This window comes from Dipodomys merriami, unplaced genomic scaffold (genome assembly GCF_024711535.1).
Source record: "Dipodomys merriami isolate MVZ:Mamm:240054 unplaced genomic scaffold, mDipMer1.0.p SCAF_352, whole genome shotgun sequence".
In the NCBI taxonomy this organism is placed as follows: Eukaryota; Metazoa; Chordata; class Mammalia; order Rodentia; family Heteromyidae; genus Dipodomys; species Dipodomys merriami.
The window spans coordinates 1,106,889-1,133,969 of record NW_027205071.1 but is presented as its reverse complement, the minus strand read 5'-3'; positions in this window follow the sequence as shown (position 1 = coordinate 1,133,969).

Below are 27,081 nucleotides of genomic sequence, written 5' to 3'. Positions count from 1 at the left end.
ATGGTTAGGGTGAGGGTTAGTGTGAGGGTTAGGTTTAGGGTTAGTGTTAGGGTTAGGTTTGGGTTTAGGGATAGTCTTAGTGTTAGGTGGAGGTTGAGGGTGAGGGTGAGGGTTAGGGTTAGGGTGAGGATGAGGTTTAGGGTTAGAGTTAGCATTAGGGTGAGGGTTAGTTTTAGGGTTAGGGTTAGTGTTACAGTTAGGGTTAGGGTGAGGGTGAGTGTGAGGGTTAGGGTTATGTTTAGACTTAGGGTGAGGGTGAGGGTTAGGGTGAGGGTGAGGGTTAGGGTGAGAGTTAGGCTTAGACTTAGGGTTAGATTATAGGCTAGGGTGAGGGTGAGGGTTAGTGTTATGGTTAGGGTGAGGGTTAAGGTGAGTGTGAGGTTTACGGTTAGACTTACTCTTAGGCTTACGCTTAGGCCGAGCATGAGTGTGAGGGAGAGGGTTAGGGTTAGGATGAGGATTAGGGTTTAAGGGTTAGGGTGTGGGTTATGATGAGGGTGAGTGTTAGAGTTAGCGTTAGGTTGAGGTTTAGGGTTAGGGTTAGGGTTACTTTGAGGGTGAGGGTTACGATTAGTGTGAGGGTTAGTTTTAGGGTTAGGGTGAGGGTGAGGGTTAAGATTAGTTTTAGGGTTAGGTTTATTGTTAGTTTTATGTTTAGGGTTAAGTTTACAGTGAGGGTGAGGCTGAGGGTGAGGGTTAGGATTAGGGTTAGGTTTAGGGTGTGGGTTAGGGTGAGGGTTAGAGTTAGGCTGAGGGTGAGTTTGGGGATGTGGATTAGCTTTTGAGTGATGGTTAGGGTTATGGTTAGGTTGAGGGTTAGGATGAGGGTTAGGGTTGGGATTAGGGTTAGGGTGAGGGCTAGGATGAGGGTGAGTGTTAGGGTTAGGGTGAGGGTTAGGGTTAGGGTAAGGGTGAGGGTTAGGGATAGTGTGAGGGTTAGGGTTAGGGTGAGGTTTAGGGTTACTGTGAGGTTTCATGTTAAGTTTAGGCTTAGTGTGATGGTGAGGGTAAGGGTTAGGTTGAGGGTTAGGTTAGGGTGAGGTTTAGGGTTAGTTTTAGGGTTAGGGCTAGTGTGAGGGTAAGTGTGAGTGTTAGAGTTAGGGTGATGTTTAGGGTGAGGGTGAGTGTTATGGTGAGTGTGAGGGTGAGGGTTCAGTTGAGGGTTTTGGTTAGGGTTAGGGTGAGGTTGAGACCTAGTGTTAGGTTGAGGGTTAGGATGAGGGTTAGGGTTAGGATTAGGGTTAGGGTGAGGGCTAGGATGAGGTTGATGTTTAGGGTTAAGGTTAGGCTTAGGTTTAGTGTTAGGCTGAGGCTGAAGGTGAGGGTGAGGGTTAGGGTTAGGGTGATGTTTAGGGTTACAGTTAGGGTGAGGGTAAGGGTGAGGGGGACAGAAAGGGTTAAGGTGAGGGTTAGGCTGAGGGTGAGTGTTATGGTAATGTTGAACGTTAGGGTTAGGGTGACAGTTAGGTGAGGGTTAGGTTTAGGTTTAGGGTTAGGGTTAGGGTTAGCGTTAGGGTGCGGGTTAGTGTGAGGGTTAGGGTTAGGGTTAGGGTTACGGTTAGGGTTAGGGTGAGGGTGATTGTGAGGGTTAGGGTTAGTCTTAGGCTTATGCTTAGACTAAGGCCCAGCTTGATGGTGACGGTGGGGGTTACGGTTAGGGTGAAGGTTAGGGTTAGGGTAATAGTTAGTGTTAGAGCGAGGTTGAGGGTTAGGGTTAGGGTTAGGGTGAGTTTTAAGTTTAGGGTGATGGTTAGGGTTAGTGTGAGGGTTAGTGTTCGGGTTAAGTTTAGTTTTAGTGTGAAGGTAAGTGTTAGGTTGAGGTTTAGGGTTAGGGTGACCTTTAGGTTTCGAGTTAGTGTTAGGGTGCGGGTTAGGGTTAGGTTTAGGGTGAGGTTTAGGCTGGGGGTGAGTGTTAGTGTTAAGGTTAGGATTAGGATTAGGGTTAAGGTGAGGGTGAGTGTGAGGGTTAGGTTTAGGGTTAGGTTTAGGATTATAGTTATGGTGAGGGTGAGCTGAGGGTTAGGGTTAGGGTGAGGGTTGGGTTAGGGTTAGAGTGATGGTTAGGGTGAGGGTTAGGATTAGGCTTAGGGTTAGGGTCTGGGCTAGGGTGAGGGTGATAGTTAGGGTCATGGTTAGAGTGAGGGTTAGGGTGAGGTTTAGGTTTAGGGTTAGTTTTAGGGTTAGGGTTGGTGTTAGGTATATTCTTAGTGTTAGGCGGAGGGTGAGGGTTAGGGTGAGGTTTAGGGTTAGGGTTTGGGAGAGGTTTATGGTTAGTGTTAGTGTAAGGGTGAGGGTTAGTGTGAGGGTTAGGGTTAGGGTGAGTGTTACTTTTAGGTTTAGGGTGAGGGTGAGTGGTAGGGTAAGGTTTAGTCTTAGTCTTTGTCTTAGGCTTAGACCGAGCCTAAGGGTGAGGGTGAGGGTTAGGGTGAGGGTTAGGTTTAGGGTGAGGGTTATGGAAAGGGTGAGGGTTAGGGTTAGCGTTGGGGTTATTGTTAGGATTAGGTTTAGGTGTAAAGTTCCTATGAGGGTGAGGGTTTGGGTTACGGTTAGGGTTAGAGTGAGAGTTAGGGTTAGGGTGAGGGTTAAGGTTAGGGTGAGGTTTAGGGTTACTGTGAGGGTTCATGTTAGGTTTAGGCTTAGTGTTAGGGTGAGGGTAAGGGTTAGGTTGAGAGTTAGGTTTAGGGTAGGTTTTGGGTTAGTATGATGTTTAGGGATATGGTGAGGTTAAGGGTGAGGGTTAGGGTTAGGGTGATGTTTAGGGTGAGGATGAGGGTTAGGGTGAGATTGAGGGTGAGGCTTCAGTTGAAGGTTTGTGTTAGGGTTAGGGTGAGGTTGAGGGTGAGGATGAGACTTAGGGTTAGGTTTAGGGTGATGGTTAGCGTGAGGATTAGGGATAGGGTTAGGCTTAGTTTTAGGTTTAGGCTGAGGGTGACTGTGAGCATGAGGGTTAGGGTTAGGATGAGGTTTATTGTTAGGTTGAGGGTAAGTTTTAGGGTGAGGTTTAGGGTTAGGTTGGAGTTTAGGTTTAGGGTGAGGGTTAGCGTTAGGGGTAGGGTTATGTTGAGGGTGAGGGTGAGGGTTATTGTTAGGATTAGGTTTAGAGTGAGCCTGTTGGTGAGGGTGAGGATGAGGGTTAGGGTTAGGGTGAGGGTTAGGCTAAGGGTTAGGTTGAGGGTTAGGTTTAGGGTGATGTTTAGGTTGAGGGTTTGTGTTAGGGTTAGGGGGAGTGTGAGGGTGAGTGAGAGGATTAGGATTAGGTTAGGGTTAGTTTTAGGATGAGGGTGAGTTTGAGGTTTAGGGTTTGGGTTATTGTTAGGCTTAGATTTAAGCTGAGGGAGAGGGTGAGAGTGAGGGTTAGGGTTAGGTTGTGTGTGAGCATTAGGATTAGGTTTAGGTTGAGGGTGAGGTTGAGGGTTAGGGTGAGGTTTAGGATGTGGGTTAGGCTGAGGGTTAGATGAGGGTGAGGGTTAGGATTAGGGTGAGGGTTAGGGTTAGGGTGAGGGTGAGGGTTAGCGTTAGGGTGAGGGTTAGGGTTTTGGTATGGATTAGAGTGAGGGTTAGGGTAAGGGTGATGTGTAGGGTGAGGGTGAGTGTTGGTTTGAGGGTTTGCTTTAGGTTTAGGGTGAGGTTGAGTGTTAGGGTGAGGCTTAGGTTTAAGGTTAGGGTGAGGGTGACTGTGAGGTTTAGGGTTAGGGTTAGGCTTTAGACTGAGGTTTAGGCTGAAGGTGAGGGTGAGGGTGATGATTAGGGTTACGGTGAGGTTTAGGGTTAGGTTTAGGTTGAGGGTTAGGGATATTGTGAGGGTTAGGGTTAAGGTGAGGTTTAGGGTTACTGTGAGGGTTCATGTTAGATTTAGGCTTAGTGTTAGGGTGAGGATAAGGGATAGGTTGAGGGTTAGGTTAGCTGAGGTTTAGGGTTAGTATGAGGGTTAGGGATAGGATGACGGTAAGGGTGAGGGTTAGGGTTAGGGTGATGTTTAGGTTGAGGGTGAGGATTAGGGTGAGGGTGAGTGTCAAGGTTCAGTAGAGCGTTTGGATTAGGGTTAGGGTAAGGTTGAGACTTGGGGTTAGGTTTAGGGTGAAGGTGAGGGTTAGGTTTAGGTTGATGTTTAGGTTGAGGGTGAGGGTTAGGGTTAGGGTTAGCTTTATTGTTAGGCTTAGGTTTAAGCTGAGGTTGAGGGTGAGTGTGAGGTTTAGGGTTATGTTGAGTGTGAGCATTAGGGTTAGGTTTAGGGTGAGGCTGTGGTTGAGGGTTAGTGTGAGGGTTAGGGTTTGGGTTAGAGTGACGGTTAGATGAGGGTGAGGGTTAGGTTTAAGGTTAGGGTTAGGGTTAGGGTGAGGGTGAGGGTTAGCTTTAGTGTGAGGGTTAGGGTTAGGGTTATGGTGCGGATTAGGGTGAGTGTTAGGGTTACGGTGATATTTATGATATTTATTTATTTATGATATTTATGATATTTATGAGGGTTTATATTTATGGTTTAAGGGTTTCTGTTAGGTTTAGGGTGAGGTTTAGGGTGAGGGTGAGGCTTTGGGTTATGGTCAGGTTGAGGGTGACTCTGAGGGTTATGGTTAGGGTTAGGCTTTAGGCTGAGGGTTAGGCTGAGGGTGAGGGTGAGGGTTAGGGTTAGGGTGAGGGTTAGGGTTAGGGTTAATGGTAGGGTGATATTTAGTGTGAGGTTTAGTGTGAGAGTTAGTGTTAGGGTTAGGCTTAGTGTTAGATTGAGTGTAAGGGTTCGGTTGAGGGTTAGGTTTAGGGGTAGGGTGAGGGTTAGGATGAGGGTTAGGGTGAGTGTAAGGTTTAGGGTGAGGGTTATGGTGAGTGTGAGGGTGAGGGTTAGTGTTAGGGTTAGAGTGAAGTTGAGGTTTAGGGTTATGATAAGGGTTAGGTTTAGGTTTAGGATGAGGGTTAGGGAGAGGTTTAGGATGAGGGTTAGTGTGAGGATTCGGGTTATGGTTCGGGTTAGGGTTAGGGTGAGGGTGGGGTTGAGGGTGAGATTGAAGTTTAGGGTTAGAGTTAGGATGAGGGTGAGGATTAGTTTTAGGATTAGGGTTAGGGTTAGGTTTAGGCTGAGGATGAGGCTGAGGTTGTGGGTGAGGATTAGGGTTAGGTTGAGTGTTAGGGTTAGGGTTAGGGTGAGGGTTTGGGTTAGGGTTAAGTTTAGGATGAGAGTTACTTTAAGGGGTACGGTTACGGTTAGGATGAGTGTTAGGTTAGTGTTAGGGTTAGGGATAGGGTTATGGTAGGGTGAGGTTTAGGATGAGGGTTAGGGTTAGGGTTAGGGTTAGGGTCAGGGTTCGGGTGAAGGTTATGGTTAGAGTTAGGGTTAGGGTGAGGTTTAGGGTCAGGGTGAGGGTTAGGTTTAGGGGTAGCTTTATGTTGTGAGTAAGGGTTAGCGTGAGGTTTAAGGTGAGTGTGAGGGTTAGAGTTAGCATTAGGGTTAGGGTGAGATTTAGGGTGAGGGTTAGGGTTAGATTTAGGGTTAGGGTTAAGGTGAGGGTGAGCGTGAGGGTGACAGTGAGGCTTAGGTTGTGGGTGAGGGTGAGTGTGAGGCTTAGTGTGAGGGTTAGGGTTAGGGTTAGTGTTACTTTTTGGGTTAGGTTGAGGTTGATTGTGAGGATAAGGGTTAATCTTAGTCTTAGGTTAGGCTTAGTCCGAGCCTAAGTGTGAGGGTGATAGTTAGGGTTAGGGTGAGGTTTAGGGTTAGAGTGAGGGTTATTGACAGGGTGAGGGTTAGTTTTAGGGTTAGGGTGATTGTTAGGATTAGGGTTAAATTTAAAGTTACTGTGAGAGTGATGGTTAGGGTTAGGGTTAGGTGAGGTTTAGGTTTAGGTTTAGGGTTAGAGTTAGGGTTAAGGCAATGGTGAGGTTTCGGGTTAGAGATAGGGTTATTGTTAGGGTTAGGGTTAGGGTGAGGGTTAGGGTTAGGCTTAGGATTAGGCTTAGGCTTAGGCCGAGCATGAGGGTGAGGGTTAGGGTTAGGGTTAGTGTGAGTGTTAGGGTAAGGGTTAGGGTGAGGGTTAGGCTGAGGTTTAGTTTTAGGGTAGGCGTAGGGTTAGGGTTAAGATAATGTTTAGATTTAGGGTTATGGTGAGAATTAGGGTTAGGTTTTGGTTTAAGGTGAGAGTAAGGGTGAGAATAAGGGTTAGGGTTAGGGTTAAGGTTAGTGTAAGTTTTAGGTTTACAGTTAGGGTTAGGGTTAAGGTTAGGGTTACAGTGTAGGTTAGGTTTAGGTTTAGGGTTATTGTCAGTGTTATTGTTAGGGTTAAGTTTGCGGTGAGGGTGAGGCTGAGGGTTAGGTTTATGTTTAGGTTTACTGTTAGGTTTAGTGTTAGGGTTAGGGTTAGGGTGAGGTTTAAGGTGATGATTAGGGTTAGGATTAGGATTAGAGTTATGGTGCTGGTGAGGGTGAGGGTTAGGGTTAGGGTGAGGGTTGGGGTTAGGGTTAGAATGAGGGTTAGGGTGAGTGTTAGGATTAGGTTTATAGTTAATGTATGGGCTAGGGTGAGGGTGAGGGTTAGGGTGAGGGTTAGGGTGAGGGCTAGGTTTAGGGTTAGGGTTAGGGTTGGGGTTAGGGATAGTCTTAGTGTTAGCTAGAGGGTGAGGGTGAGGGTGAGGGTGAGGGATAGGGTTAGGGTTAGTGTATGGGTTACGGTGAGGGTGAGGGTTATTGTTAGGTTTAGGGTGGGGGTTAGGGTGAGTGTAAGGGTTATGGTTAGTCTTAGGCTTAGGCTTAGGCTTAGGCCGAGCATGAGTGTGAGGGAGAGGGTTAGGGTTAGGATGAGGTTTAGGGTTTTAGTGTGAGGGTGAGGGTTAGGATGAGGTTTAGGGTTAGGATTAGGGTGAGGGTGAGGCCTAGAGTGAGGATGAGGGTTAGGGTTAGCGTTAGGATGAGGTTTAGGGTTAGGGTTAGGGTTACATTCAGGGTGAGGGTTAGGGTTAGGGTTACGGTTAGGGTGGGGTTGAGGGTTAGGATTAGGTTTAGGGTTAGGGTTATTGTTAGTTTTATGGTTAGGGTTAAGTTTACAGTGAAGTTGAGGCTGAAGGTGAACCTTATGGTTAGGGTTAGGTTGAGGTTTAGGGTTAGGCTTAGGGTTAGGGTGAGGGTGAGTGTTGGATTAAGGTTAGGGTCACGGTGAGGGTGAGGGTTAGGGTTAGGGTTAGGCTGAGGTTTAGGGTTAGGGTTAGGGTTAGGGTGAGGGTGAGTTTTAGGGTTAGAATTAGGGTTAGAGGAAGGGTTAGGGTTTGGTTTAGCATTAGGTTTACAGTGAGGGTGAGTGTGTGGATTAGGTTTAGGATTAGGCTTAAGATAGCATTAGGCTGAGGGTGATAGTGGGGATGAGGATTAGCTTTTGATTGATGGTTAGGTTTATGGTTAGGTTGAGGGTTAGGATGAGGGTTAGGGTTAGGATTAGTGTTAGGGTGAGGGCTAGGATGAGGGTGAGGTTTAGGGTTAGGCTTAGGCTTAGGCTTAGGGTTAGGCTGAGGCTGAAGGTGAGGGTGAGGGTTAGGGTTAGGGTGATAGAGTTACAGTTAGGGTAAGCTTTAGGATGTGGATTAGGGTAAGGGTGAGGGTTAGGGTGAGGGGGACAGTAAGAGTAAGCGTGAGGTTTAGGCTGAGGGTGAGTGTTATGGTAATGGTGAAGGTTAGGGTTAGGGTGCGGTTTAGGGTGAGGTTTAGGGTGAGGGTGAGGCTTACATTGAGGATTAGTGTTAGGGTTAGTGTGAGGTTTAGGGTGAGGATGAGAGTTAGGATTAGGGTGAGGCCTAGGGTGAGGGTGAGGTTTAGGGTTAGGGTGAGGTTTAGGGTTAGTGTGAGGGTTAGGATGAAGGTTAGGCTCAGTGTTAGTGTTAGGGTTAGGGTGAGGATTAGGGCGAGGGTGAGGTTTAAGGTGAGGGTTAGGGTTAGGATGATGACTAGGGTTAGGGTTAGGGTGAGGTTTATGATTAGGGTGATACTTAGGGTGAGGGTGAGGTTTAGTGTGAGGGTGATGGTGGAGGTGTAGTTGAGGGTTAGGGTTAGTGTGAGGGTTAGGGTGACGGTGACGGTGAGGGTTAGGGTGAAGTTGAGGGTTTGGGATAGGGTTAGTGTGCGGGTTAGGATTAGGGTTAGGGTTAGGGTGTGGGGTAGGGTGAGGGGTAGGGTTAGGGTTAGGGTGAGGGATAGGGTTAATGTGAGGATTATGGTTACGGTTAGGGTTAGTGTGAGGATAAGGTAAGCCTGAGGGTTAGGGTGAGAGTGAGGTTTAAGTGTTAGCGTTAGGGTTAGGGAGAGGGTTAGTGTGAAAGTTAAGGTGAGGGTTAGGGTTAGTATGAGGGTGAGGGTTAGAGTTAGGTTTAGATTGCGGGGTACGGTTAGGGTGAGGTTTAGGTTCTGGTTAGGGTTCGTGTTCGGGTTCGGGTTCGGGTGAGTTTTAGGGTGTGGTTGACGGTTAGGGTTAGGGTGAGGGTTAGGGTTACAGTGAGGATTAGTGTTAGTGTTAGGGTTAGGGTTATAGTGAGGGTAAGGGTTAGGATGAGGTTTAGGGTGAGGGTGAGTTTTAGGAATAGCGTTAGTGATAGGGTGAGGGTTAGGGTGAGGGTTAGGATCCAGGTTAGGTTAGGTGAGGGTGAGGGTTATCGTTAGGTTTAGGGTTAGGTTTAGGGTGAGGGTAAGGTTTAGGGTGAGCGTTAGTGTGATTGTGAGGGTTAGGGTTAAATTGAGGGTCAGGGTGAGCGTTAGGGTGAGATTTCAGTTGAGGGTTTGGGTTAGGGTTAGGGTGAGGTTGAGGGTGAGGGTGAGACTTAGGGTTAGATGTAGGGTGAGGATGAGGTTTAGGTTGAGGTTTAGTGTTTCTGTTAGGGTTAGGGTGAGGGTGAGGGTTAGGGTGATGGTAAGGGTTAGAGTGAGGTTTTCAGGGAAGGTGAGGGTTAGGGATAGCATTAGGGTAAAGGATAGGTTTAGGGTGAGGGTTAGGGTTAGGGTTAGGGTTACGGTGAGGGTGAGGGTTAGGGTTAGGATTAGGGTGAGGGTTAGGGTTAGGGTTAGGGTGACGGTGAGGGTAAGGGATAGGGTGAGGACTAGGGTTAGGGTTAGGGTTATGGTAATGTTTAGGTTGAGGGTGAGGGTGAGAGTGAGAGTTAGGTTTAGGATTAGGCTTAGGGTGAGGGTGAGGGTGAGTGTCAGAGTTAGATTTAGGGTGAGGGTTAGGATTAGTGTTAGGGTTACGGTGAGGGTGAGAGTTAGGTTTAGGGTGACGGTGAGGGTAAAGTTCAGCGTGAGGGCTTGGTTAAGGTTTAGGGTTGGGTTCAGGTTTAGGTTTATGGTGAGTGTGAGTTTGAGGGTTTGGTTTAGGATGCTTAGGTTCGGCTTAGGGTGAGGGTGAGGGTGAGTGTGAGAGTTAGGTTTAGGGTGAGGGTTTGGGTTATGGTTATTTTTAGGGTGAGGGTGAAGGTTAGGGTTAGTGTTTGGGTGAGGGTTAGGGTTAGGGTTAAGTTTAGGGTGAGGGTTTGGTTTAGTGTTAGTGTTAGGATGAGGATTAGGCTGAGGGTTAGGTTTAGGTTTAGGGTGAGGGTAAGTGTTAGGGTGAGGGTGAGGGTTAGGTTTAGGATTAGGGTTAGATTTAGGGTGAGGGTTAGGGATAGGGTTAGGATTAGGGTGAAGGTTTTGTTTAGGGTTAGGTTTAGAGTTAGAGTGAAGGTGAGGGTGAGGGTTAGCGTTTGGATTAGGGTTAGGGTTAGGCTGAGGTTGATGTTGAGCGTGAGGGTTAGGGTTAATGTGAGGGTTGGAGTTAGGGTTATCTTTAAGGTTAGGGTGAGGGTTAGGGTTAGGTTTAGGATGAGGGTAAGGGTTAGGGTAAGGCCTAGGGTGAGGGTGAGGGTTAGGGTTAGGCTTAGGGTTAGGGTGAGGTTTAGGGTGAGGGTTAGTGTTAGGGTTAGGGTTAGGGTTAGGGTGAGGGATAGGGTGAGGGTAAGGGTTAGGGTGAAGTTTTGGGTGAGGGTGACGGATAGGCTTAAGGTCAGGGGAAGGATTAGGGTCGAGGTTTCGGGTGAGGTTGAGGGTTAAAGTTAGCATTAGGTTTATGGTGAGTGTGAGGGTTAGGGTGAGAGTTAGGGTTATGTTTAGGGATATGGTGAGGATTAGGGTTAGGGTTAGGTTTCCAGTGAGGGGAAGGTTGAGGGGTAGGGTTAGGGTTACAGTTAGGGTGAGGGTTAGGGTGAGGGTGACAGTAAGGGTAAAGGAGAGGGTTAGGATGAGGATTAGGGTTAGGGTTAAGGTGAGGGTGAGGATTAGATTGAGGATTAGTGTTAAGTTTAGAGTGAGGTTTAGGGTGAGGATGAGGGTTAGGTTTAGGGTGAGGGCTAGGGTGAGGGTGAGGGTTAGGGATAGGGTTAGGTTGAGGTTTAGGGTTAAGGAGAAGGTTAGGGTTAGTGTGAGGGTTAGTGTTAGGACTAGGTTTACTTTTAGGGTGAGTGTAAATGTTAGAGTGAGGGTTAGCGTTAGGGTGAGGGTTATAGATAGGGTTAGTTATAGATAGTGTTAGGTTCAGGGTTATTGTTAGGGTTAGGTTTAGGGTTACAGTTACGGTGAGAATGAGGGTGAGGGTTAGGGTTTATGTGAGGGTTAGTGTTAGGGTGTGGGCTAAGGTTAGGTTTAGGGTTAGGGTGAGGTTTAGATTTAGTGTGAGGGTGAGGCTGAGGGTCAGAGTGAGTTTAGGGTGAGGGTTAGGTTTATGGATAGGGTTAGGGTGAGAATGAGGGTTAGGGTGAGGGTGATGGTGAGGGTGAGGGTGAGGGTTAGGTTTAGGGTGAGGGATAGGGTTATGGTTACGGTTAGGGTGAGTGTGAGGTTGTGGGTTATGGTGAGCGTGATGGTGAAGTTGAGGGTGAGGGTGAGGGTTAGGATTTGGGTGAAGGTTAAATTTAGGGTTTGGGTTAATGTTAGGTTGAGGGTTAGGGTTAGGGTTAGGATGAGGGTTATCCTGAGGGTTAGCTTTAGGGTTAGGGTGTGGGTAAGGGTTAGGGTGAGGGTGAGGGTTAGGATTAGGATTAGGGTTAGTTTTAGAGTGAGGGTTAGGGAGAGGGTTTGGTTAAGGTTAGGTTTAGAGTTAGGGTGAGGTTGAAAATTAGGGTTTGGTTTTGGATTAGGTTTAGGGTTAGGCTGAGTGTGAGGTTGAGGGTGAGGGTGACGGTTAGGGTGAATGTTAGGGCTAGGGTTAGTTTTAGGATGAGGGTTAGGCTGAGGGTTAGGTTAGGTTTCGTGTAAGGCTAAGGGTTCGGGTGAGAGTGAGGGTTAGGGCTAGGTTTAGGGTTAGGGTGACGTTTAGGGTGAGGTTTAGTTTTAGGGTTAGCGTTAGGGTTAGATTCAGCGTGAGGGCGTGGGTAAGGGTAAGGGTGAGGTTTAGGATGATGGTGAGGGATAGGGTTAAGGTGAGGGTAAGGGTTACGGCGAGGCATAGAGTGAGGCTGAGTGTTAATGTAGCATTAGGGGTACGGTGAGGATGAGGGTTAGGTTGAAGGTTAGGGTTAGGGTTAGGGATAGGGTGAGGATTAGGGTTAGGGTTAGGTTTAGGATTACGGTGAAGCTTAGGGGTTAGGGTTAGGGTGAGGTTGATGGTGAGGGTAAGGGTTAGGGTGAGGGTTATGGTGAGGTTGAGGTTTAGTGTTAGCATTAGGGTTAGGGTCAGGGTTTGGGTTAGGGTTAGGATTAGGGTTAGGGTGAGGGTGAGGGTTAGGATGAGGGTGAGTTTTAGGGTGTATGTGATGGTTAGGGTTAGGGTGAAGTTTAAGGTGATGGTGAGGGTTAGGGTGAGGGTGAGGGTTAGGGTAAGGGTGAGGGTTAAGTTTAGGGTGATGTTTAGGTTGATGATGAGGTTTAGGGTGAGGATTAGTGTAACGGGGAGGATTAGGGTTAGGGTTAGGGTGAGGGTTAGGTTTATGTTTAGGGTGAGGGTGAGGGTTAGGATGAGGGTGAGGGTATGGGTCAGGGGGGAGGTTTAGGTGAGGATTAGGGTTAGGGTTAATGTTAGGGTGAGGGTGAGGGTTAGAGTTAGGGTTAGGGACAGGGTTAGGGTTAGGGTGAGGTTTAGGGTTAGGGTTAGGGTGAGGGTGAGGGTGAGGGTTACGGTTACGATGAGCTTTAGTGTTATGGTTAGGGTGAGTTTATGTGTGAGGATTAGTGTTAGGTTTAGGGTTATGTTGAGGGTAAGGGTTAGGGTGAGGTTTAGGGTGAGAGTGAGGGTTAGGGTTAGCGTTAGGGTTAGGGTGAGGGTTAGAGTTAGGGTTAGGGTGAGGGTTAGAGTTAGGGTGATGTTTAGGCTGACGGTGATGTTTCGGCTGAGGATTAGGGTTAGGGTGAGTATTATGGTTAGGGTGAGTGTGAGGGTTAGGATTAGGGATATGTTTAGTGTGAGGGTAAGGGTTAGGGTGAGGGTTATCATGAGGTTGAGGTTTAAGGTTAGCATTAGGGTTAGTTTTAGGATTAGGGTTAGGGTTATTATTAGGGTTAGGGTGAGGGTGAGGGCTAGTGTCATCATTAGGGTTAGGGTTACGGTTAAGGTGAGGGTGAGGGATTTGTTTAGGAAAGGATTAGGGTTAGGGTTAGGGTGAGGATTAGGGTGAGGGTGAGGTTTAAGTTGAGGATTAGGGTTAGGGTGAGGATTAGGGTTAACGTTTGTGTTTGAGTTAGGGTTAGGGTGATGTTTATGGTGAGGGTGATGGTTAGGGTGGGGTGAGGCTGAGAGTGAGGGTGAGGGTGTAGGTGAGTGTTAGGTTGGTGGTGATGGTTGGGGTGACGGTGAGGGTTAGGGTAAAGGTGAGGGTGAGGGTTCAGTTAGGGTTAGGGTGAGGGTTAGGGTTAGGGTTACTGTGAGGATAAGGGTTAGGGTGAGGGTTAGGGTGAGAGTGAGGATTAGGGTTAGCATTAGGGTTAGGGTTAGGTTTAGGATGAGGGTTAAGGTGAGGTTTAGGGTTAATATGAGGGTGAGGGTTAGAGTTAGGTTTAGGGTGAGGGTTAGGGTTAGGGTTAGGGTTAGAGTGAAGGTTAGTGTGAGGGTTAGTGTGAGCATGAGGGTGAGGTTGAGGGTGAGGGTGAGGGTTAGGTTTTAGGAGAGGGTCAGGTTTACGCTTAGGGTTAAGATTAGGGTGACGGTTAGGGTTAGTGTTAGGGTTAGGATGAGGGTTAAACTGAGGGTTAAGTTTAGGTTTAGGGTGAGGGTAAGGTTTAGAGTGAGGGTGAGGGTTAGGTTTTGGATTAGGGTTAGGGTTAGGTTGAGGGTTTAGGGTTAGTGTTTGGATTAGGGTTAGGGTTAGGGTTAGGCTTAGGGTGAGGTTGAGGGTGAGGTTGAGGGTTAGGGTTAATGTGAGGGTTAGGGTTAGGATTAGCGTTAAGGTTATTGTGAGGGTTTGGTTTAGGGTTAGGGTTAGGATGAGGGTTAGTCTGAGGGTTAGGTTTAGGGTTCGGGTGAGGGTAAGGGTTAGGTTGAGGTTTAGGGTGAGTGTGAGGGTTAGGTTAAGGCTTAGGGTTAGGGTGAGGGTTAGGGTTAGGGTTAGAGTGAGAGTGAGGTTTAGGGTTAGGGTAAGGGTGAGGGTAAGTGATAGGGTTGGGGTTAGGGTCAGGGTCAAGGTTAGGGTTAGCGTTAGAGTTAGGGTGAGGATGAGTGTGAGGGTTAGGGTTAGGTTTAGGTTTAGGGTTAGGGTTAGGCTGAGGGTGAGGGTGAGGGTGAGTTTTAGGTTTAGGATGAGGGTTAGAGTTAGGGTTAGGGTTAGGGTTGGGTTTTGGGTTAGGGTTAGGGTTAGGAAGTGGGTTTGGCTAAGAGTTAGGGTTATGGTTAGGGTGAGGTTTAGGGTTAGTGTGAGGGTTAGGATGATGATTAGGCTGATTGTTAGGGTTAGTGTAAGGGTGAGGGTAAGGGTTTGGGTGAGGTTGAGGGTTAGGTTTAGGGTTAGGTTTAGGGTTAGGGTGAGGGTTAGGGATAGGGTTAGGATTAGGGTGAGGGTTACGGTGAGGGTTAGGGTTAGGGTTAGCGTTAGGGTGAGGTGTAGTTGAGGGTTAGGGTTAGGGTGAGGTTTAGGGTGACGGTGACGGTAAGGGTTAGGGTGAAATTTAGGGTTTGGGATAGGGTTACTGTCAGAGTTAGGCTTAGGGTTAGAGTTAGTGTGAAGTTTAAGTTGAGGTGTAGGGTTAGGGTTAGGGTGAGGTATAATGTTAATGTGAGGATTAGGGTTAGGGTTAGGGTTAGTGTGAGGGTAAGGATAAGAGTGAGGGTTAGGGTGAGAGTGAGGTTTAGGGTTAGCGTTAGGGTTAGGGTGAGGGTTAGGGTGAAGGTTAAGGTGAGGTTTTGGGTTAGTATGAGGGTGAGAGTTAGAGTTAGGTTTAGATTGAGGGTTAGGGTTAGGGTGAGGTTTAGGGTCGGGTTAGGGTTCGGGTTCGGGTTTGGGTTCGGGTGAGTTTTAGAGTGTGGGTGACGGTTTAGGTTAGGGTGAGGGTTAGGGTTATGGTGATGATTAGGGTTAGGGTTAGGGTTATAGTGAGGGTAAGGTTTAGGATGCGTTTTAGGGTGAGGGTGATGTTTAGGGATAGCATTAGAGTTAGGGTGAGGTTTAGGGTTAGGGTTAGGTTGAGGGGTAGGGTGAGGTGTAGGGTTAGGGTTAGTGTGAGGGTTAGGGTTAATGTGAGGATTAGGGTTAGGGTTAGGGTTGGTGTCAGGATAAGGATAAGTTTGAGGGTTAGGATGAGATTGAGGTTTAGTGTTAGCATTAGGGTTACGGTGAGATTTAGGGTGAGGGTTAAGGTGAGGTTTAGTGTTAGTATGAGGGTGAGGGTTATAGTTATGTTTACGGTGAGGGTTAGGTTTAGGGTGAGGTTTAGGGTCGGGTTAGGTTTCTGGTTCAGGTTCGGGTTCGGGTGAGTTTTAGGGTGTGGGTGAGTGTTAGGGTTAGTGTGAGGGTTAGGGTTATGGTGAGGATTAGGGTTAGGGTTAGGGTTATAGTCAGGGTAAGGGTTAGGATGAGGTTTAGGGTGAGGGTTAGGATCCAGGTTAGGTTAGGTGAGGGTGAGGGTTATCGTTAGTTTTAGGGTCAGGTTTAGGGTGAGGGTAAGGTTTAAGGTGAGCTTTAGGGTGAGGGTGAGTGTTAGGGTTAAGTTGCGTGTTAGGGTGAGCGTTAGGGTGAGGGTTCAGTTGAGGGTTTGGGTTAGGGTTAGGGTGAGGTTGAGGGAGAGGGTGAGACTTAGGGTTAGGTTTAGGGTGAGGATAGGGTTTAGGTTTAGTGTTAGGGTGAGGGTTAGGGTGAAGGATAGGGTGAGGGTAAGGGTTAGAGGGAGGTTTAGGGGAAGGTTTGGGTTAGGGATAGCATTAAGGTTAAGGATAGGTTTAGGGTGAGGGTTAGGTTTAGTGTTAGGGTTACGGTGAGGGTGAGGGTTAGGGTTAGGGTTAGGGTTAGGGTGAGGGTTAGGTTTAGGCTTAGGGTGACGGTGAGGGTAAAGGTTAGGGTGAGTACTAGGGTTAGGGTTAGGGTTAGGGTAAGGTTTAGGTTTAGGGTGAGGGTGAGAGTGAGAGTTAGTTTTAGGATTAGGCTTAGGTGTAGGGTTAGGCTTAGGGTGAAGGTGAGGGTGAGTGTTAGAGTTAGTTTTAGTGTGAGGGTTAGGGTTATGGTTATTTTTAGGGTGAGGGTTAGGGTGAGGGTGAGGTTGAGGTTGAGGGTGAGGTGGAGGGTTAAGGTTTGTGTGAGGGTTAGTTAAGGTTAGGGTGAGGGTTAGGTTTATGGTTAGTGTTAGGATGAGGGTTAGGTTTAGGGTTAGTGTGAGGGTAAGGTTTACGGTGAGCGTGAGGCTTAGGGTTAGGATTAGGGTTTGGGTTAGGGTGAAGGTCAGGGATAGGGTTTGGATTAGAGTGACGGTTTTGTTTAGGATTAGGTTTAGAGTTAGGGTGAGGGTGAGGGTGAGGCTTAGCGTTTGGATTAGGGTTAGGGTTAGGGTTAAGCTGATGTTGATGTTGAGGATGAGGGTTAAGGTTAATTTGAGGTTTAGCGTTAAGGTTAGGGTGAGGGTTAGTTTTAGGTTTAGGATGAGGATAAGGGTTAGGGTGAGGGCTAGGGTGAGGGTGAGAGTTCGGGATAGGGTTAGGTTGATGTTTAGTGTTAAGGTGATGGTTAGGGTTAGTGTGAGGGTTAGTGTTAGGACTAGGGTTAGTTTTAGGGTGAGGGTTAGTGTTAGGGTGAGTTATAGCGTTAGGGTGAGGGTTATGGTTAGGGTTAGGGTTAGTGTTAGCTTTAGGGTTATTGTTTGGGTTAGGGTTAAGCTTACGTTGATGGTGAGGGTGAGGGTAAGTGTTAGGGTGAAGGTTACCGTTAGGGTGAGGGTTACCGTTAGTGTGAGGGTTATGGTTAGGGTTAGGGTTAGGTTTAGGGTTATTGTTAGGGTTAGGGTTAGGGTTAAGGTTACGGTGAGGGTGAGGTTGAGGGTAAGGTTTAGGGTTAGGTTGAGGTTTATGTTTAGGGTTAGGGTTAGAGTTAGGGTTAGGGTGAGGGTGAGGTTTAGGTTTAGAGTTAGTGTTAAGGGGAGGGTTAGTTTGAGGGTGAGGGTTAGGGTTAGGGTTAGGGTTAGTGTTAGGATTAGGGTTAGGGTGAGGTTGAGTGTGAGGGTTAAGGTTAGGGTTAGTCTGAAGGTGAGGGTGAGGGTTAGGTTTAGAATTAGGGTGAGGTTTAGGATGAGGTTAAGGTTAGGATTAGGGTTAGGATGAGGGCATGGGTCAGGGTGAGGGTTAGGGTTAGCATTATGGTGAGGTTTAGGATTACTGTTAGGTTTATGGTTAGGGTGAGGGTTAGAGTTAGTGTTACAGTGAGGGTAGGTTTAGGGTTAGGGTGAGGGTTAGTGTTAGGGTTAGGGTGAGGGTGAGGTTTAGGGTTATAGTGAGGTTTAGTGTTAGGTTTAGGGTTAGGGTGAGGGTTAGAGTTCGGGTTAGGCTTAGGCTTAGGCCGATTGTGGTGGTGAGGGTTAGGGTTAGGGTTAGGGTGAAGGTTAGGGTTAGGATTAGGGTGAGGGTTAGGATGAGGTTTGTGGTTATGGTTATGGTTAGGGTTAGTTTTAGGGTTACGATTAGGGTTAGGTTTAGGGTTAGCGTTAGGTTGAGGGTTTCGGTTAGGTTTAGGGTTAAGTTTAGGATTAGGATTAGGGTTAGGGTTATTGTTAGTGTTATGGTTAGTGTTAAGTTTGCGGTGAGGTTAGGGTGAGGGTTAGGGTGAAGTTTAGGGTGAGGTTTAGGGTTAGGGTTAAGGTTAGATTTAGGGTGCTGGTGAGGTTTAGGGTTAGAGTTAGGGTGAGGGGCAGGGTTAGGGTGAGGGTTAGGGTTAGGGATAGATTGAGTGTTAGGGTGAGGGTGAAGGTAAGGGTAAATTGAGGGTTAGGCTGTGGGTGAGGGTTAAGATAAGGGTGAGTGTTAAGGTTAGGGTGAGGGTTAAGGTTTAAGGTTTTAGTGTTAGGGTTCGTGTTAGGGTTAGTATTATTGTTCGGGGTAGGGTTAGAGTGAGGGTGAGGGTTAGGGTGAGGTTTAGGGTGAGGTTTAGGGTTAGGGTTAAGGTTAGGTTTAGGGTGCTGTTGAGGTTTAGGGTTAGAGTTAGGGTGAGGGGCAGGGTTAGGGTGAGGGTTAGGGTTAGGTTTAGTGTTACCATTAGGGTGAGGGTGAGGGTTAGGTTGAGGTTTAGGGATAATTTTAGGGTTAGGATTAGGGTTAGGGTGAGGGTGAGGGTTAGGGTTAGGCTTAGGATTAGGGTTAGGCTGAGGGTGAGGCTGGGGGTGAGGATTAGGGTTAGGGTGATGGTTAGGGTTAGGGTTATTGTTATTGTTAGGGTTAGTGTTAGAGTTAACGTGAGGGTGAGGTTGCAGGTAGTGTTTTTGTTAGGGTTAAGCTGAGTTTTAGGGTCAGGTTTAGACATAGGGTTAGGGTGAGGGTGAGGTTTAGGTTTAAAATTAGGGTTAATGTTAAGGTTAGGCTTAGGGTTAGAATGATGCTGAGCTTGGGCATGAGGATTAGGGTTAGGGTTAGGGTTAGAGTTAGGGTTAGGGTTAGGGTTAGGGTTAGGGTTAGGCTAAGGGTTAATGTTAGTGTTATGGTTAGTGTTAGGTTTAAGTTTGCAGTGAGGTTGAGGCTGAGGGTGAGGTTTATAGTTAGGGTTAGGGTTATGGTTAGTGTTATTGTTAGGTTTAGGGTTAGAGTTACGGTTAGGGTGAGGGTGAGGGTTAGGGTTAGGTGAGATTTAGGGTGAGGTTTAGGGTTGGGGTTAGGTTGAGGGTGAGGATTATGTTTAGAGTCAGTATTAGTGGGAGGGTTAGGGTGAAGGTTAGGGTTAGGTTGATTTTTTGGCATAGGGTTAGAGTTAGGATTAGGGTTAGGGTGAGGGTGAGTGTGAGTGTTAGTGTTAGGGTTAGGCTTAGGTTTAGGGTTAGGCTGAGGGTGAGGGTGAGAGTGAGCATTTGAGTTACAGTGAGGGTGAGGATTAGAGTTAGGGTGAGGGTTAGGATGAGGGTTAGAGGTACAGTGAGGGTGAAGGTTAGGGTTAGGGTGAGGGTTAGGTTTAGGATTAGGGTTAGGGTGAGGGTGAGGGTTAGGATTAGGGTTAGAGTTAAGTTTATTGTTAGTGTTATGGTTAAGGTTACTTTTGGAGTGAGGGTGATGCTGAGGGTGAGGGTTAGGGTTAGGTTTAGAGTTAGGGTTAGGATTAGGGTTAGGGTGAGGGTGAGTTTGAGGGTAAAGTTTAGGGTTAGGTTGATGGTTAGTGTTACGGTTAGCTTGAAGGTTAGGATGAGGGTTAGGGATAGATTGAGTGTTAGGGTGAGGGTGAAGGAAGGGTAAATTGAGGGTTAGGCTGTGGGTGAGGGTTAAGATAAGGGTGAGTGTTAGGGTTCGGGTGAGGGTGAGGGTTAGATTGAGGATTAAGGTTAGGGTTAATGTGAGGTTTAGGGTGAGGATAAGGGTTTAGGTTTAGGTGAGGATAAGAGTTAGAATTAGGGTTAGGGTGAGGGCTAGGGTGAGGCTGAGGGTTAGTGTTAGGGTTAGGGTTAGGGTGCGGTTTAGGGTTAGGATGAATATTAGGGTTAGTGTGAGGGTTAGTGTTAGGGTTATGGTTAGTGTTAGGGTAGGGGTAAGTGTTAGGGTGATGGTTAAGGTTAGGGTGAGGGTTACAGTTAGGTTGAGGGTTAGGGTTCGTGTTAGGGTTATTTTTAATTTTAGGTTTAGGGTTACGTTGAGGGTGATGGTGAGGGTGAGGGTTAGGGTTATTGTGAGGTTTAGGGTTAGGATTTGGGTTAGAGTTAGGGTTAGGGTTATGGTGAGATTTAGGGTTAGATTTAGGCTTAGCGTGAGGGTTAGGTTGACGGTTCGGGTTAGGGTTAGTGTTAGTTTAGGGTTAGGGTGAGGGTTAGTTTGAGGGTTAGGGTTAGAGTTAGGGTTAGGTTTAGGATTTGGGTTAGGGTGAGGGTGAGTGTGTGGGTTAGGGTTAGGTTTAGGGTAAGGCTTAGGGTTAGGGTGAGGGTGAGTTTGAAGGTGAGGGTTAGGTTTAGGGTGAGTGTTAGGATTACGGTTAGGGTGAGGGTAAGGGTGAGGGTTAGGGTTAGGATTAGGGTTAGGCTGAGGGCTAGGGTGAGGGTGAGTTTTAGGTTTATGGTTAGTGGGAGGTTTAAGGTTAGGGTTAGGTTGAGGATGAGGTTTAATTTTAGAGTTAGTGTTAGGGTGAGTGTGAGTGTTAGGGTTAGTGTTAGGGTTAATGTTAGGGTTATTGTTAGGGTTAGGTTGAGGGTTAGTGTTATGGTTAGGATTAGGATTAGGGTTAATGTGACGGTGAGTGTGAGGGTTAGGGTGAGGGTTAGGTTGGGCTTAGGGTTAGGCTGAGGGTCATGGTGAGGGTTAGGGTTAGGGTTAGGGTGAGGGTGAGGTTTAAGGATAGAGTTAGTGTTAGTGTGAGGGTTAGTGTGAGAGTGAGTGTTAGGGTTAGGTTGTGGGTGAGGGTTAGGATTAAGTTGATGCTAAGGGTTATGGTCAGGGTGAGGGTTAGGATGAGGGTTAGGGATAGTGTGAGGATTAGGGTGAAGGTGACAGTACGGGTAAAGGTCAGGGTTAGGCTGAGAGTGAGGATTACTGTAAGGGTGAGGGTTAGGGCTAGGGTGAGGGTTAGGTTTAGGGTTAGGGTTAGGGAGTTCTTTAGATTGAGGATTTGTTTTTGGGGTTAGTGTGAGATTTAGGGTTAGTGTGAGGATGAGGGTTAGGGTTGGGTTGAGCGCTAGGGTGAGGATGAGGGTTAGGGTTAGGGTTAGGGTGAGTGTTGGGGTGAGGGTAAGTGTTAGGGTGAGGTTTAGGGTTAGGGTGAGAATTATGGTTAGAATGAGGGTTAGGGTTAAGTTTAGGGTTATTTTTAGGGTTATTGTTAGGGTTAGGATGAGGGTCAGGTTTAGGATTAGGGTTAGGGTGAGGGCTAGGGTGAGTGTGAGAATTAGGGTTACGGTTAGGCTTAGGCTTAGGGTTAGGCTTAGGCTGAGGGTGAGGTTGAGGGTGAGGGTTAGCATGATGGTTAGGGTCATGGTTAGAGTGAGGGTTAAAATGAGGGTTAGGTTTAGGGTGAGGGTGACAGTAAGGGTCAAGATGAGGGTTAGTGTGAGGACTAGGGTTAGGGTGAGGGGGAGGATAAGATTGAGGATAGTGTTAAGGTTAGAGTGACTTTTACGGTGATAATGAGGGTTAGGGTTAGGGTGAGGGCTAGGGAGAGGGTGAGGATTAGGGATAGGGTTAGGTTGAGGTTTAGGGTTAAGGTGATGGTTAGAGGGTTAGTGTGAGGGTTAGTGTTAGGACTAGGGTTAGTTTTAGGGTGAGGGTTAGTGTTAGGGTGAGTTATAGCGTTAGGGTAAGGGTTATGGTTAGGGTTAGGGTTAGTGTTAGCTTTAGGGTTATTGTTTGGGTTAGGGTTAAGCTTACGTTGAGGGTGAGGGTGAGGGTAATATTAGGGTGAGGGTTACCGTTAGGGTGAGGGTTAAGGTTAGGGTTAGGGTTAAGTGTTAGGTTTAGGGTTGTTTTTAGGGTTAGGGTTAGGGTTAAGTTTACGGTGAGGATGAGGGTGAAGGTAAGGTTTAGGTTTAGGTTGAGGTTGAGGTTTAGGGTTAGGGTTAGAGTTTGGGTTAGGGTGAGGGTGAGGTTTAGGTTTAGAGTTAGTGTTAGGGGTAGGTTTAGGGTGAGGGTTAGGGTTAGGGTTAGGGTTAGGGTTAGTGTTAGGATTAGGGTTAGGGTGAGGTTGAGTGTGAGGGTTAGGGTTAGGGTTAGTCTGAGGGTGAGGGTAAGGGTTAGGTTTAGGATTAGGGTGAAGTTTATGATGAGGTTAAGGTTAGGATTAGGGTTAGGATGAGGGCAAGTGTGAGGGTGAGGGTTAGGGTTAGCATTATGGTGAGGTTTAGGATTAGGGTTAGGTTTATGGTTAGGGTGAGGGTTAGGGTTAGGGTTACAGTGAGGGTGAGGTTTAGGGTTAGGGTGAGGGTTAATGTTAGGGTTAGGGTGAGGGTGAGGTTTAAGTTTAGAGTTAGGGTTAGTGTTAGTGTTAGGGTTAGGGTGAGTGTTAGGGTGAGGGTTAGGCTTAGGCTTAGGCTTAGGCCGAGCGTGGGAGTGATGGTTAGGGTTAGGGTTAGAGTGAGGGTTAGGGTTAGGTTTAGGGTGACTGTTAGGATGAGGTTTGTTTTTATGGTTAGGGTTAGGGTTAGTTTTAGGGTTACGATTAGGGTTAGGTTTAGGGTTAGGGTTAGGGTTAGGGTTTGGGTTAGGGTTAGGGTTAAGTTTAGGATTAGGGTTAGGGTTAGGGTTATTGTTAGTGTTATGGTTAGTGTTAAGTTTGCGGTGAGGATGAGGCTCATGGTGAGGGTTATGGTTAGTGTTAGGGTTTGGGTTAGGGTTAGTATTATTGTTAGGGTTAGGGTTAGAGTTACGGTCATGGTGAGAGTGAGGGTGAGGGTTAGGGTGAGGTTTAGGGTGAGGTTTAGGGTTAGGGTTAGGGTTAGGCTTAGGGTGCTGGTGAGGTTTAGGGTTAGAGTTAGGGTGAGGGGGAGGGTTAGGGGGAGGGTTCGGGTTAGGTTTAGTGTTACCATTAGGGTGAGGGTGAGGTTTAGGGATAGGGTTAGGGTTAGGATTAGGGTGAGGGTGAAGGTGAAGGTTAGGGTTAGGCTTAGGCTTAGGGTTAGGCTGAGGGTGAGGCTGGGGGTGAGTATTAATGTTAAGGTGATGGTTAGGGTTAGGGTTAGTGTTATTGTTAGTGTTAGGTTTACAGTTAAGGTGAGGGTGAGGGTGCACGTAGGGTTAGGGTTAGGGTTAAGCTGAGGTTTAGGGTTAGGTTTAGAGATAGGGTGAGGGTGAGTGTAAGGTTTAGGGTTAAAGTTAGGGTTAATGTTAGGGTTAGGCTTAGGGTTAGAATGAGGCTGAGCTTGGGCGTGAGGATTAGGTTTAGGGTTAGGGTTATAGTTAGGGTTAGGTTTAGGGTTAGGGTTTGGCTAAGGGTTAATGTTAGTGTTATGGTTAGTGTTAGGTTTAAGTTTGCAGTGAGGGTGAGGCTGAGGGTGAGGTTTATGGTTAGGGTTAGGGTTATGGTTAGTGTTATTGTTAGGTTTAGGGTTAGAGTTACGGTGAGGGTGAGGGTGAGGGTGAGGGTAAGGCTTAGGTGAGATGGGTGAGGTTTAGGGTTAGGGTTAGGTTGAGGGTGAGGATTACGTTTAGAGTTAGGGTTAGTGGGAGGGTTAGGGTGAGGGTTAGTGTTAGGTTTAGGCTTAGGCTTAGGGTTAGGCTGAGGGTGAGGGTGGGAGTGAGCGTTTGTGTTACAGTGAGGGTGAGGATTAGAGTTAGGGTGAGGGTTAGAAGGGGGGTTAGGTTTACAGTGAGGGTGAGGGTTAGGGTTAGGGTGAGGGTAACGTTTAGGATTAGGGTTAGGGTGAAGGTGAGGGTTAGGATTAGGGTTAGAGTTAGGTTTATTTTTAGTGTTATGGTTAAGGTTACTTTTGGAGTGAGGGTGAGGCTGAGTGTGAGGGTTAGGATTAGGATTAGGGATAGGGTTAGGATTAGGGTTAGGGTGAGGGTGAGATTGAGGATGAGGTTGAGGGTTAGGGTTAGGTTTAGGGTGAGATTTAGGTTTAGGATTAGGGTTAGAGTTAGGGTTAGGTTTAGGGTGAGGGTAAGTGTTAGGGTGAGGTTTAGGTTTAGGGTTAGGTTTACAGATAGGTTGAGGGTTAGGTTTCCTGCTAGTGTTAATTTTAATTTTAAGTTTATTGTTACGTTGAGGGTGAGGGTGAGGGTGAAGGTTAGGGTTAGGGTTAGGGTGAGGTTTAAAGTTAGGATTAGCGTTAGAGTTAGGGTTAGGTTTAGGTTGAGGTTTAGGGTTAGAGCTAGGCTTTGGGTGAGGGTTAGTGTGAGGGTTAGGGTTAGTGTTAGTGTTAGGTTAGGGTTAGGGTGAGGGTTAGTGTGAGGGTTAGGGTTAGGTTTAGGTTGAGGTTTAGGTATAGGGTTAGGGTTAGAGTTAGGGTTAAGTTGATCGTGAGGTTTAGGGTTAGAGTTAGAGTTAGTGTTAGGGTTAGGTTTAGGGTGAGGGTTAGGGTGAGGGTTAGATTTCGGGTTAGGCTTAGGCGGATTGTGAGTGTGAGGGTTAGGGTTAGGGTGAGGGTTAGCGTTAGGTTTAGGGTGAGGGTTTGGATGAGGTTTTTGGATATGGTTAGGGTTAGTGTTACGTTTAGGGTTAGGGTTATGGTTAAATTTAGGTTTATGGTTAGGGTTAAGGTGAGGGTTAGGTTTAGGGTTAGGCTTAGGTTTAAGGTTATGGTTATTGTTAGTGTTATGGTTAGTGTTAAGTTTGCAGTGAGGGTGAAGCTCAGGTTGAGGGTTATGGTTAGTGTTAGTGTTAGGGTTAGGGTGAAAGTTAGTGTTATTGTTAGGGTTAGAGTTAGAGTTATGGTCACGGTGAGAGTGAGGGTGAGGGTGAGGGTTAGGGTGAGGTTTAGGGTGAGGTTTAGGTTTAAGGTTAGGGCTAGGGTGCTGGTGAGCTTTAGGTGTATAGTTAGGGTTAAGGGGAAGGATAGGGTAAGGGTTAGATTTAGGGTTAGTTTTATAGATAGGTTGAGGGTTAGGGTTCCTGCTAGGGTTATTTTCAATTGTAAGTTTAGGGTTACGTTGAGGTTGAGGGTGAGGGTGAGGGTTAGGGTTAGGGTTAGGGTGAGGGTTAAGGTTAGGATTAGGGTTAGAGTTAGGGTTAGGGTTAGGGTGAGGTTTAGGGTTAGAGTTAGGCTTAGGGTGAGGGTTAGTGTGAGGGTTAGGGTTAGGGTTAGTGTTAGGTTAGGGTTAGTGTGAGGGTTAGGGTTAGGTTTTGGTTGAGGTATAGGTATAGGGTTAGGGTTACAGGTAGGGTTAGGTTGATCGTGAGGTTTAGGGTTAGAGTTAGGGTTAGTTTTAGGGTTAGTTTTAAGGTGAGGGTTAGGGTGAGAGTTAGAGTTCGGGTTAGGCTTAGGCGGATTTTGAGGGTGAGGGTTAGGGTTAGGGTGAGGGTTAGCGTTAGGTTTAGGGTGAGGGTTTGGATGAGGTTTTTGGTTATGGTTAGGGTTAGTGTTACTTTTAGGGTTAGGGTTAGGGTTAGGTTTATGGTTAGGGTTAAGGTGAGGGTTAGGTTTGGGGTTAGGCTTAGGGTTAATGTTAGGGTTATTGTAAGTGTTATGGTTAGTGTTAAGTTTGCAGTGAGGGTGAGGCTCAGGTTGACAGTGATGGTTAGTGTTAGGGTAAGGGTTAGGGTTAAGGTTAGTGTTATTGTTAGGGTTAGGGTTAGAGTTACGGTCACGGTGAGAGTGAGGGTGAGGCTGAGGGTTAGGGTGAGGTTTAGGGTGAGGTTTAGGTTTAAGGTTAGGGTTAGGGTGCTGGTGAGGTTTAGGTTTAGAGTTAGGGTTAAGGGGAGGGTTAGGGTGAGGGTTAGGTTTAGGTTTAGTGTTAGCATTAGGGTGAGGGTGAGGGTTAGGTTGAAGTTCAGGGATAGGGTTAGGGTTAGGGTTAGGTTAGGGTCAGTGTGAGGGTGAGGGTTAGGGTTAGGGTTAGGCTTAGGCTTAGGCTTAGGCTAAGGGTGAGGATGGGAGTGACTATTAGGCTTAGGGTGATGGTTAGGCTTAGGTTAGTGTTATTGTTAGGGTTAGGGTTAGAGTTACGGTGAGGGTGAGGGTGCGGGTGAGGTTTAGGGTTAGGGTTAAGGTAAGGTTTAGGGTTACGTTAAGAGATAGAGTTAGGGTGAGGGTGAGGTTTAGGGTTAGAGTTAGTGTTAGTGTTAGGGTTAGGCTTAGGGTTAGGCTGAGCCTGAAGGTGGGGGTGAGGATTAGGGTTAGGGTTAGGATTAGAGTTAGGGTTAGGGTTAGGGTTAGGGTTCGGGTTTGGGTTATTTTTAGAGTTATGGTTAGGGTTAAGTTTGCAGTGAGAGTGAGGCTGAGGGTGAGGTTTATGGTTCGGGTTAGGATTAGGATTAGGGTTAGGGTAAGGGTGAGTGTGAGGGTTAGGGTTAGGGTTAGGCTTAGGCTTAGGGTTAGGCTGAGGGTGAGGGTGGGGGTGAGGGTTAGTGTTATGTTGAGGGTGAGGATTAGGGTTTGGGTGATGGTTAGGATGAGGGTTAGTGTTATGGTGAGTGTAAGGTTTAGAGTTAGGGTGAGGGTTTGGGTTAGGATTAGGGTGAGGGTGAGGGTTAGGGTTAGGGTTAGGGTTATTGTTAGTGTTATGGTTAATGTTACCTTTGCAGTGAGGGTGAGGCTGAGGGGGAGGTTTAGGGTGAGGATTAGGGTTAGGGTGAGGTTGAGGGTTAGGGTTAGGGTTAGGGTGAGGTTTAGGGTTAGGGTGAGGGTTAGGGTTAGTGTGAGGGTTAGTGTTAGGGTTATGGTAAGGGTTAGGGTCATGGTTAGTGTTAGGTTCAGGGTTAGGGTTAGGGTTAGTGTTAGGGTTAGGGTTAGGGTGAGGGTTAGTTTGAGGTTTAGGGTTAGGCTTAGGTTTAGGATTAGGTTTGGGTGAGGGTGAGTGTGAGGGTTAGGGTTACGCTTTGGCTTAGTCTGAGGGTGAGGGTGGGGGTGAGGATTAGTGTTTGGTGATAGATAGGTTTAGAATTAGAGTGACGGTTAGGATGAGGTTTAGGGTTACGATTAGGGTGAGGGCTAGGGTGAGGGTGAGGGTTAGTGTTAGGGTTAAGTTTAGGCTGAGGTTTAGGCTGAGGGTGAGATTGAGGGTTAGGGTTAGGGTTAGGTTGATGTTTAGGGTTCGTTTAGCTTGAAGGTTAGAATGAGGTTTAGGGATAGGGTGAGTGTTAGGGTGAGGTTGATGGTAAGGGGAAAGTTGAGGGTTAGGCTGTGGGTGAGGGTTAAGATAAGGGTGAGGGTTAGGGTGAGGGTTAGGGTAAGTGTGAGGGTTAGGGGATAGGGTGAGGATGGTTAGGTTTAATGTGAGGTTTAGGGTGAGCATGAGGGTTAGGGTTAGGTGAGGGTAAGGGTTAGAATTAGAATTAGGGTGTGGGCTAGGGTGAGGGTGAGGTTTAGGGTTAGGGTTAGGGTTAGGGTGAGGTTTAGGATTAGGGTGAGTGGTAGGGTTAGTGTGAGGTTTAGGGTTAGGGTTAGTGTTAGGGTGAGGGTAAGTGTTAGGATGATGGTTAGGGTTAGGGTGAGGGTTACAGTTCGGGTAAGGTTTAGGTTTAGTGTTAAGGTTATTTTTAATTTTAGGTTTAGGGTTACATATAGGGTGAGTGTCAGGGTGTGGGTTAGGGTTAGGTTTAGGGTGAGCTTTAGGGTTAGGATTAGTGTTAGAGTTAGGGTTAGGATTAGGGTGAGGTTTAGGTTTAGAGTTAGGCTTAGGGTGAGGGTTAGTGTGAGGTTTAGGGTTAGGATTAGTGTTATGTTACGGTTAGAGTGAGGGTTAGTGTGAGGGTTAGGGTTAGAGTTAGGGTTACGGTTAGGATTAGGGTTAGGGTGAGGGTGAATGTGTGGGTTAGAGTTAGGTTCAAGGTTAGTCTAAGGGTTAGGCTGATGGTGAGGTTGAGGGTGAGGGTTAGGTTTAGGGTGAGGGTTAGGATTAGGGTTAGGGTGAGGGTTAG